Here is a 12,163-nt window from a genome sequence, read left to right as displayed (position 1 = left end):
TGGTGCTCTGGAAATAGAAGGGTTCCTTTGTTCTGATTTGTTGCGGCCAACTCATCATGGCCAATTCTACAGTTTGATTTAATTATTTAAAATAACTTAAACATTATTTTAATTTTTGTCATTCACATTTCGTTTTGTCCTTTGGCATCCTTTCTTTAATGCGGTGCTTCTCAACCTAGGGGTTGGGACCCCTTTGGGGGGTTGAACAACCATTTCACAGGGGTCACCTAAGACCATGGCAGAAGACAAATTTCCCACAGTGTTAGGAACTAAAGCTTCTATTCTGGCACCTTGGACTGTATTTTTACAATCCGACCAATCAGGTGTTTACTGTGTGGGTGTCCCTCTGACCTTCCTGCCAATCAGCTTAAAGCTCTATTGGGAGAATTGGCGCTAGACTTATGGTTGGGGGCCATCACAACATGAGGAACTGTATTAAGGGGTTGCGGCATTCGAAAGGTTGAGAACCACTGCTTTAATGATTATATTCCATCATTTTTTCAACATTAGAGTAATTTTGTTCCTCAGCAAATTATCCCGTGGCAAATTGGCTGCGGTGAGTTATCCTGGACTCCCTTTGTTTATGGAAAAAATAGGAATCTAGGAAAATACTCCCCTCCTTTTCCTGAGGAAGAATAGACAGTAATATTTTCTTCTATCCTGCAGTTCTCTCCACATTACCCAAATTCCCCAGCTTACAAATTTTGCAGAAAAAGAAAAAAAAATACCCCACCTTTCCTATCTCCACGCGGATACAGGTGACCAGCATTTGTGTTCATTTTATGTGCTCAGGTTTCTGTTGTGGTTGGCTCTGGCCCAGCTCCTGCCCCAAGGAATGTGGAGGTGGATTCAGGGGAAACATCAACATGTCACAGGCCTGTTTTATTGCCGACAGAGGCAGGTAGTGAAGTTTCCTCAGAAGAAGAAGGAGGTGGGGGTGACCTGGAAGAGGGGAGTTTGGCAGACAGCCTAGGAGGAGATCAATCATCCTTATCATCCTTGGATTCTGAACAAGAATGTATGACACATCCACGCATGCGTAGAGTGATGCATGGGAGACAACAACTGAAGGATTATTACAGGAGATAAATGAGGCCACCTGTGTTTGGGTGGGACTGCTGTAATTAGTGCTACAGATAAAAGAGCAGCCTGGTGTTTTAGCCTCCTGGCAGTTTATCTGATTCATAGTTTTGTCAAGATCGTGGTTTTTGCTGTTCAAGATTGTGTGTGGACTTTCTGGACTTTAGAATTGGACTCAATTTCCCAGTTATTAGGTGAGCATTTGGACTGCATTTAACCTGTGCCTTGTGTATACCAGAAAATCCCTTTGACATTTAAAAAGGGAGCTGTTTCTGTTTTTCTGTTTATAAAAACTTTTGGGTTTTCCTTCTATTGTGTGGTGTGTGTCTTCCTGGACTAATTACCCTGAGACACGCCGGCAGAACAGGTTTCCATTGTTCCTATAAAAAGATTTGAGTAAAGTCCAGTGGAAGCATGGATGTCCACTGAGGGAGACAGTTGCAGGATTCTCTTCTTAATTCACGTAACGTGTGTCCCTGATACAGATAAAAACACTCAGGTCTTCCATCACACAGTTGTGGCCACCTTTACATCTACTGCATGGACATCTCTGAATGGGGAAAAAGTTGTGTATCAGGCATAAGATGCAGACTTTTCTGTTTTACCTTAACGAGAGTCAGCAACTGTGTCAGAAACAAAATGGAGGGAAGTCTTTTGTTTTCAGAGACCAATTACAAAATGGCTGTCTTTGAACTCAGTCTTAAGGGCCATTTAAACAGTGGTGTGCATTGTCAGTCCATAGCTATCCATACTTTGACAACTTGTTGCAGTGCTGGCAACCCTGAGGGCATGCAAAGACATTTTATTCTTGTGGAAGAGTTTATTTAATAATAATAATAATAATTTATTAGATTTGTATGCCGCCCCTCTCCGAAGACTTGGGGCAGCTCACCACAATAATAACAGTATACAGTGTAACAAATCTAATATTAAAAATTATCTAAAACCCATCATTTAAAAATCATACAGCACAAGAATATCAAGAATAAACGATTCATGCCAAATTTTGAGATGTTTTCACTCAAGCATATATTCAAGCACACAGCTGAAAGAGATTTCAGGGTTCCTTTTTAATAGACATGGCTTTATTGTAGGCCTTTGCAGGTAAATATTAAATTCAGAACAATTTCCATTTGCCTTTGTGGGATTTTTGATTGCAGCCTTTTGGAGATGCTTAGAGGAGTGTTCCTTTAATTCCCAGCATTACCACACATTTTGGGAACGACTGCTCCGTTCTATTCTCAGTTATTTTAGGGTAGCACATGCAATTTCAGAGCTGGATAAAAATGCTCCCTCATCCCCCTGGAGGCTCTCTGGAAGCCAAAAACGCCCTTCCAGAGTCTCCACATGAGCCAAAAATCGGCTGGCCGGCGCACACATTCACGTTGGAGCTGAGCTATGGCAATGGCTTGTGTGCCAGCAGATATGGCGCTGCCTGTCAGCTGTGGTACCCGTGCCGTAGGTTCGCCATCACTGGTTTAAAGGATGCTGGTCATGGCTGTGTTTCATTGACATCTATGAGACACATCGATCATGATCAATATCCGATTTCGGGAGAACATGCATACAATTAATTAGCTCTGGATGGCCTCAGATCTGTGGGTTTGTTCCAAATCAGCCCTGTCTTCTATGTGTGTAGTGTGAATCAACCATACATTCCTGTGCTCATCGGTATCCAAACTGTGTAGCATGCTTCCTGATCACGTTAAGGAATCCATCGATAAAAGTGGCTTCTGTGGATGTTACGTCCTTTCAGGGATCAAGTGAAAAAAGTATCTATTGTTTTTAAATGTTCAGCATGATACGTTAAAGCATATCTGTAGAACATAACCCACTTAATTCATTTGAGAAGTAGAGCTGATTCGATGAATGATTAATATAATTTCTGTGTTCCGAAGCATGGCATTTTCATGGTTCCCTTATCTATGCTTTTTGCTGGACTATATTTTTTCCTTCCCTGGGAAATGCATCTGTATTTCTGTATTTACTGTTCTGAAAATGACTTTTAACTGTACTGACTATTTTCCTATTGGATGAGCCGTCCATCATTCACATGATATGCAAATTCTGTGAAAGTCTTTAACGGTGTGATTTGCATTTTTACTGACTATGTGATCCTAGCGTGTGTTGGTAGTGGCCATGTTGTTGTAAAATGTAAGAGGGAAAAGCTGCTTAAATCTGAATCCTTAAGTGTTTGGCTTATTAAAAGTATTGAGACCTGCATGTTAATGAAACTGATTATTCCTCTCTACCCCACTGCTATAATGATGCACAAATGATGCACTTGTTTTTACTTATGTAGGAAACTTGCATTCCATGTTTGTCCACTTGTTTGTTTGAAATTGGAAGTTGTTATTATGATCTGCCTAAAAAGTCTTCCTTCCTTCCTTCCTTCCTTCCTTCCTTCCTTCCTTCCTTCCTTCCTTCCTTCCTTCCTTCCTTCCTTCCTTCCTTCCTCTTTCCTTCCTCTTTCCTTCCTTCCTTCCTCCTTCCTTCCTTTTCCTTCCTTCCTTCCTCCTTCCTTCCTTTTCTTTCCTTCCTTCCTTCCTCCTTCCTCCTTCCTTCCTTCCTTCCCTCCCTCCCTCCTTCTTAATCTTTTTATAGAAAAAATTGATCCTGAAAAATGATTATTTTGTAACTTCCTATCCACATGGTTTGTATTACCTTTCCCTATCCTGCCCTTGAAATATGTTGGAAACCTACTTTTTGAATTCTCAGCCAGCACGCTATTCGTCTCTCTGCTGGGAATCTTGGAAACTGAATTCCAAAAACACATGTGGAGATTCCATTTGGAAAATAGCTGATGTATAATTTTATGTTAAACAGATACATTAAAAGTTGTTATATTGAATTATTTTTATCAACTCAATTTCATGCAGTGATGAATTAGTAAACATCAACAGCTTGCAAGACGGCTTTAAACATGCTTAACATTTTTTTATATTGAACCCAACGTTTCCTAGATCTGTTTAATTTTCCTTCCCCCTAAAGTGTTCAGATGTAATATCAGAATCAAAATTAGAAATGTTACAATCGATTGAGAGTAATTCATGCGCACAGATACTGACCAAGTGGGAAATTTGGATATTGGCAGTGATGCGGGACAGAGTTTTGTCCTCATGATTTGTTTGTTTTAGCAAAGGAATGGAGCCCAAATTTCTTTAATGTATATTGAAGTGCACTATAATATACAGTATGTAGACATTAAACAGCAACATTAGTGATTGGGGTTTTTTTTTAAAAAAAGAGAGAGGTAGAATCAGAAAGAGAACGGTGAACCTGTGATCATGTATTTTTACAGTGTCAAACATACAAACAATATTGTTTGAAGAAAAGTAAGATTTTTTTTACTGTATTACTGCTGAACAAATGCTGTTTTTAAATGTTGAATTTTAAATAATTTTGTATTGTATACCATTTTGTGACATGGTACTTTTTCATACTGGAATAATTGATTGCACCTGATCATAATTGTATTTTTTTGCTTTTATGAATACATAACTGTAACCCACTATTTTTGAAAGATATGCAGATATTATGTCTGTTATGGTACCCCTAAATTGTGTTCCCTCCAACTGCTCTCAAGCTTTCTAGAAAATTCAGCTGCATCTTTCTTGAGGAAAACCAAATTCATTTTCCGACACCCACAGCAAGATTTCAAAGTACAGTGGTACCTCATCTTACGAACGCCTCTTCTAACGAACTTTTCAAGATACGAACCCGGTGTTTAAGATTTTTTTGCCTCTTCTTCCGAACTATTTTCACCTTACAAACCCAAGCAGCTGCTGCTGGGATGAAGGGGTTTCTCCCCCCCCTTTTTTGAAGAAAGAAAAGGGAGGGGCTGCTTGGAGTAGGAAAGATTTTGCAGAGAACAACGTGCTTGCAAAGGCACTGAAAGGGTGTCTTTTTAAGAAAGAAAAGAGAGGGGCAGCTTGGGGGAGGAAATTTTTTGCAGAGAACAACGTGCTTGCAAAGGCACTGAAAGGGTGTCTTTTTAAGAAAGAAAAGGGAGGAGGGAGGGGCAGCTTGGGGGAGGAAAGATGTTGCAGAGAACAACGTGCTTGCAAAGGAACTGAAAGGGTGTCTTTTGAAGAAAGAAAAGGGAGGGGCGCCCCCCTTGCCTTTCTTCCTTCCCACTCACCCTTTAGCCTAGCCTTGCTTCTTCCACCCGCCCCCTTTAGCTGCTCCTCCCTGCCCTCTGTTCGCCTCCCTTCTAAAGTTTGGGATTTTCCTGAAGGATTTGCACGCATTATTTGCTTTTACATTGATTCCTATGGGAAACATTGTTTCATCTTACGAACTTTTCACCTTACGAACCTCCTCCTGGAACCAATTAAGTTCGTATGATGAGGTACCACTGTATTCTGAATATTCCTGCTCTCATACAACCTACGGATGTCCACAGTAGTTCAGAAAAGTCAAAATGGCAGTAGTCTTTCAGATAAATGCAACATTCATGGCTTCTAACACCAAGGGGCATGAAAGATCAACCACTTCACCAGAAAGAGATGTACAATCATTTTAGAAATTGATATAAAATTATTATCAAAATGAAAGTTGGTGGGAAAAGACCAGGGATAGCACAAGGACTTCCGTTTCAGTGGTTTAGAAGAAGATTTTATGTCTGGAGCATGTCAAAAGAATGTTTACTTAATTGCTGTCTGCCACATTTTGGCTACACAGTTGACTGCTGCAATTCTACAGTTATGAATTTTGAGTATGAATTTGAAGTGTGGCCAAGTAATAGAAAACAATAAGATGATGTAGGACTGCCCTAGCAATTACAGTTAAAGTCACACCTGCTGTTCATTCCATCATGGCCTTTTGAATCGTAGCTCACTATTAATAAGGATGTGTGATTGGAACATGATGCCAATGAAGCCCAAATTAAATATAAGTTCTTGGGGTTGAGTTTGCTCTATTTATTAAATTAAATCATGGTTGGCTAATTTAACACTCAGCAACTGGGTTCACATCATAAACTAGATTAGGCTAAAAAAAGGTTAGTGTCCCTACCTAAGCTGAAATAAAAGTGTCGTCTCATGTGAATCAAGTCATAATACAATTTATTTATTCAGGCAGGGCACATTTTGTAAAGGTGAGCACTGTGTACAGTTAGTTCTCACTTAATTATCTCATTTGGGATCAGCTACTCTCACAAAAATGGTCGCTAAGTGAAGCAAGATTTCATGATCCTATTTCACCTTTCCTTCACTTTATAGATCTCCAAAGGCTGTAAAAGCAAGGATTGGTTGTAGAATTACTTTGTCACTGTTGTTGTAATGGCGAATGGCCACTAAATGAGGACTGCCTGTATTGTTAAACTAGACTTAGGTGTATTGTTCTATGTGAATCCAGACATAATATGGCCCAAGTACTTAATATATACCGTATTTCAATACTCCAAGTCCTCGGAGAGGAGCAGCATTTAAATCCAATAAACAAACAAACAAACAAACAAATAAATATTTTTTTCGGAGAATAAGGCACACCTTTTTACACCGCCCCCCCCAAATAGTAAAAACTTGGGTGCATCTTATATACCGAATGTAGTCCTACCCAGCCACCCCTACTCTCTTTGGTCTCAATTTACCTCCTTGCAGCAAACAGCAGCAGAGCCTGATTGGCAAAAGCCACTGATTCTGCCTCCCAACATTCAGCTGATTGATTGCTGCAAGTCCATGTGCTAAACTGAAAGTGAAACAAAAGTTGCATGGAGGCAAATTGCTGCAGGGAGAGGCAAAGGCTGAAACTGTCTGTCTGTTTTTTGATGCAAGGAATTAAGTCAATAACTATAAATGCTTATAGAATGTTCAGATTATTAGACTTGTTTTTTGAAGACTGCTTTATTATTGTTCTAAACAATATAACAAAATGAAGAAGCTTTCTTTAAAATAATGATCTGAAGAGGCCCAGTGCTATTGTATCTTATTTTAAATAAGAGAGAACAACTATACTTTCAGAAAGCCACATCAATTTTAACGGGATCTGTACAAGTATAATCTGAAATGTAGCAGTGTCCTGTTTTAGTATTAAGCTACGGCAGCTGAGTTAAATCCTGACTTAGTCATGTTTGGAGTAGATCTATTTAAATAATTGGGAGGAGTTAGTGTGATTACATTTAAGAAAACTTTCTGGGATTAATTTACTGCTATAATGTACATTTCTCCAATTCTTTGCTATTTCAATGGGTCAGGCACACACGCACAGAAATACAGTGGTACCTCGGTTCTCGACCACAATTTGTTCCGGAAGTGTGGTCGAGAACCGATTTGGTCGAGAACCGAATTAATTTATCCCATAAGAAATAATGGAAATGGATTTAATTGGTTCCCAGTCCATTGACTTGCTGGGAACCAATTAAATCTATTTCCTCTATTTCGTATGGGATAAAGATCTGAGGGGATGGGGTGAGAGGGAATGGGAGTCGGGATCTGACACGCCCCTCCTGGACGCCCTCTTAATAGCCTCCGAGTCTCTACCGTCTAATTGCTCCAAGCTGCAGGAAGGGTAGGGCTGGCTGCAATACCGGCAGCTTCGGGGGGCTCCTTTCCTCACCGGTTCAGTTTGTTACCTCCAGGCAACTGCACCAACTTTTTCTTTCCCGGCGGTGGCGATGGTGGTGGCTTCCCTTCGAGGAGCAGCAGCAGCATCGGGAATGTCACGTGATGAAGGGAAGCCACCGGAGCTGCCGCCGCCGGGAAAGAAAAAGTTGGTGCAGTTGCCTGGAGGTAACAAACTGAACCGCTGAGGAAAGGAGCCCCCCGAAGCTGCCGGTATTGCAGCCAGCCCTACCCTTCCTGCAGCTTGGAGCAGTTAGACGGTAGAGACTGGGAGGCTGTTAAGAGGGCGGCCAGGAGGGGTGTGTCAGATCCCGACTCCCATTCCCTCTCACCCTGTCCCCTCAGATCTTGTGGCAGCTGCTTTGCAAAGCTGCCCTGGTAGCACATTTTGGATAGTAAACAAAATTTCCTGTTCAATATCTGAATTTTTGTTCGGATACCGAAGCAAATTTTTGCAGAAAATTTTGTTCAGTATCCGAAATGTACGAAAACCAAGGCGTTTGAGAATCGAGGTACCACTGTACACAGCAAACAGTGTATATCATCTGTGCTGTTTTGCTGTTTGACAAATTGCTTGGAGACAGAGGCCTTTTTTTCTTGTTTCTTTCCCCAAAAACTAAGGTACGTCTTATACTCAGGTGTGCTATTAATCCGAAAAATAGGGTAATTCAATGTGGCACTGTAAATAAATACCCACGGATGGGTAACATCTATGGGGGGAAAAAGGACAACAAATATGGGTATACTTTATGAACATTTATTTCTTTCCATTTAAAAATGTACAAAAAATATAAACCTGTATTATTTATACGTTTATAGAGTCCCCTTTCCCATTTACAAAACTTAGGTAACACGCAATATTTATATGCAAAGCTTGCTTTCCCGAAATGAGGGCACAGCACAGAGTTTTTGGCGTAAGTACTCGTTCATTTTTGCACCATGTCAGCATCTTGCAGGAGGAATGGAAATTAGAAGAAGGAAATCATCAAGGTTACAGCAACTAACAAACATTATCCACTTTACAAAATTTCAGCAGGCCTTCTCCCCATACAGTTTTTGCAGTGTGATGACAGGCTGAATCCATAATTTTTCAATCATCGTGTCAGTACAGGAGAAATGTTGCTAACATGCATTTTTTCAACAGGCACATCAAATTAGAACCGAAGAAAATAAACAGAAACAAACTTTCAAATCATAAATCCATTGCTTCTATGTCTTTGTCAGCCATTTTTATTTGGCAATGAGATTAATAATAAAGAAAAAAATAGAAACCTAAATTAAGCTTTTATATGCCTGTTTTCCCATGTAAAAGTAAAGGATAAGTTAAAAATGGATAGTCTTAACTGATCATGATTAAATTTGCTAGGATAAGAAGTCATAACATGCCTCTCGCAATTAGACAAGTCAAAGGCTCGCATTAATTGTGTCGAGATCTGTAAAACATCATCTTATAATGGGATGAGAGCTTTTGATATTTAAGGGATATCACTCCTGTATAATCTGCAATTATTTTCGATTTATGTTATAAAGGTTCAACTTCTGGAAAATTTCATTTAAAAAAGCTTCTAGTCCATATAGACTATAGCTGTACCAATTTATTAAAATAGTCTCAATGCATAAATACAAAATCTTTAAATGCTACATATTGTCCCTGAACTAACTCCTTGACTAATGGATGCATCCTCAAGGTCCCTTACACAAAAATCTTTATTTCAGAAGATAATGATGGGTTTTCATTTTCAGCATTATAATCTTCTGAGATCCTTGTGAACATTTATTTATTTATTTATTGGATTTGTATTCCGCCCCTCTCCATAGACTCGGGGCGGCTAACAACAATGATAAAAGCAGCATGTAACAATCCAATTAATAAAACAACTAAAAACCCTTATTATAAAACCAAACATACACACAAACATACCATGCATAACTTGTAATGGCCTAGGGGGAAGGAATATCTTAACTCCCCCATGCCTGGCGGCATAAGTGAGTCTTGAGTAGTTTGCGAAAGACAGGGAGGGTGGGGGCAGTTCTAATCTCTGGGGGGAGTTGGTTCCAGAGAGCTGGAGCTGCCACAGAGAAGGCTCTTCTCCTGGGGCCCGCCAAACGACATTGTTTAGTCGACGGGACCTGGAGAAGGCCAACTCTGTGGGACCTTATCGGTCGGTGGGATTCGTGCAGTAGCAGGCGATTCCGGAGGTAAACATTTGCTTCCTGCCCTAGTAGATCAGAGGTCCCTAATCCCCCATCTATGGACTAGCACCAATCTGCAGCATGCCAGAAACTGGTCCTTACAAACAAGCAACTCTCAGTCCGTGCGATGTAGGCAGCACACAAAACCATGCTCCCTTGGATCTATGGAAGCCCTCCCACCCTGTAGAATTGGTCCCTGGTGCCCAAAAGGTTACGGGCTGCTGTAATAGATGATTTGGTTCCCACAACCTGCTAAGTTGTTGACTAAACCATCATTTAGTTGGCTTTGTCTGATTCAATCAATCCTAGAATAGGCAATTCAGATACACATTGGACCTTGCATTGGTGTTTGCAAAGCGGCATTCCAAAAAAGCAGCACAATTGATCAGAAGGGAATAAATTTCATTTGCATAAATGTGAATTAAATATTGAAGTTTGGTACCAGTTTCTGCAATACCAGGAACTGTGCCCAACTACCAGATTTCTGAATGGACAACATCACCATAAATATGGTTTACACCAAAATGGTTGAATCTGCACAAGATGTTTAGACAAAACCAACCCCCTTATGGCTTCTAATTGTAACTGTAGATACCGACACCTATACCGACATCAAGACTCCAAATTCTCATCAACAGCCAAGCTGATGAGAATATCTAAACATTCACATCAATGATCTAGGGCAGGGGTAGGCAAATTTGGCTCTCCTATGACTTGTGGACCTCAGCTCCCAGAATTCCTGAGCCACTCATGCTTAGCTCAGGAATTCTGGGAGTTGAAGTCCACATGTCATAGAAGAGCCAACTTTGCCTACCCCTTATCTAGGGCACTTTGGTTAAGAAAAAACTAACTTAGAATGAACCAGTTGAACATATGTGGTTTCTCCATCTTGCAGAACAGAACACACACAACGCTTAGAACAACATTAGGAATAAATAAGATTAATTTGATGTCTCTCATTGCAATGAAACACCTACTGAACAAAATCAAATAAATCCTACAAATCAAATTCATATTCTTTCGAGTCTTCGGAGAAGGGCGGCATACAAATCTAATAAACTATAAAGTACAGTGGTACCTCGTGATACGAACCCCTTGCCATACGAACAATCTGAGATACGAACCCAGGGTTCGGAAATTTTTTGCCTCTTCCGAACTTTTTCCGTCTTACGAACCCGCTGCCCAAACGCCGAACCTGGAAGTTCGGCAAAAGTTCGGGGTCGGCGTTCAGGTTCAGGAGGACGCTGAGAAGCCCCGCCGCCCGGCTGTCAGCTTTTCAAAAGAGCCACGGAGCTGTCGGGCTGGTCGGGAGGTTCAAACAGAGGTGGGGAATCCCAATAGGGAATTCCATGGGTGGAGCTTTGACGTCACGAAGACATCCTTCCTCGCCGGCTGAAACGTGAACTCCAGGAAGGACGTCTTCATGATGTCAAAGCTCCGCCCATGGAATTCCCTACTGGGATTCCCCACCTCCGTTTTTGCCTCCCGATCGGCCCGACAGCGCTGCAGCTCTTTTGAAAAGCTGACAGCCGGGTGGCAGGGCTTCTCAGCCTCCTCCTGAACCCGAACGCCGACCCCGAAGTTTTGCCAAACTTCCGGGTTCGGCATTGGGAAAAAGCTGAGAAGCGCCTGGTTGTTTCAAAAGGTGACAGCCGGGCGGCGGCGTTTTTTTGCGGGGTTTTTTCTTGCACGCATTAATTCATTTTACATTGTTTCCTATGGGAAACAATGTTTCGTCTTACGAACTTTTCGCCTTACGAACCTCCTCCGGAAACCAATTAAGTTCGTAAGACAAGGTATTACTGTATCTTCTGTTGAAGGCACTCTGGCAGATTTCTGGGTAAGAAAGCTGCCTACCAACAAGAAGACCTAAAGCATGCCACTCATTGTGCTCCTCATTTAAATTACAGTAATTATTTCTAAATTCGTATCTATGAATAAATTATCACATGCGCATTTCCTGTAAAACCACAATTTATCTACTTTGGCTGAAATAGGGCTGTTTTTTTAAAATCCAACTTATCAAGCGGCAGTGAATTGCAGTGCTGGAGGGATACAGAAGCTTTTTTGGCAGGTGTCAAGTGGTATTCCGAGAATACACCGGATTCCTCAACACTGATCAAAAACAAAGCAATGCAACATTTGACTCTCACCACTCCATGTCATTTTAAAAACAAGTTTGCTATTTTTTTTTTAAAAAGGCTGTATAATTACCGAATTCCTAAAGAATTTCTAAGAACAAAAACTCATAGTCCCTTTTACTGCAACTGAGTTTTTAAGACTGAGGGGTTGAGGGGCGGTGCCTGCCTAATATTATAATATTATAA

This window comes from Erythrolamprus reginae, chromosome 3, assembly GCF_031021105.1.
Source record: "Erythrolamprus reginae isolate rEryReg1 chromosome 3, rEryReg1.hap1, whole genome shotgun sequence".
NCBI lineage: Eukaryota > Metazoa > Chordata > Lepidosauria > Squamata > Dipsadidae > Erythrolamprus > Erythrolamprus reginae.
This window is presented reverse-complemented; position numbering follows the sequence as displayed.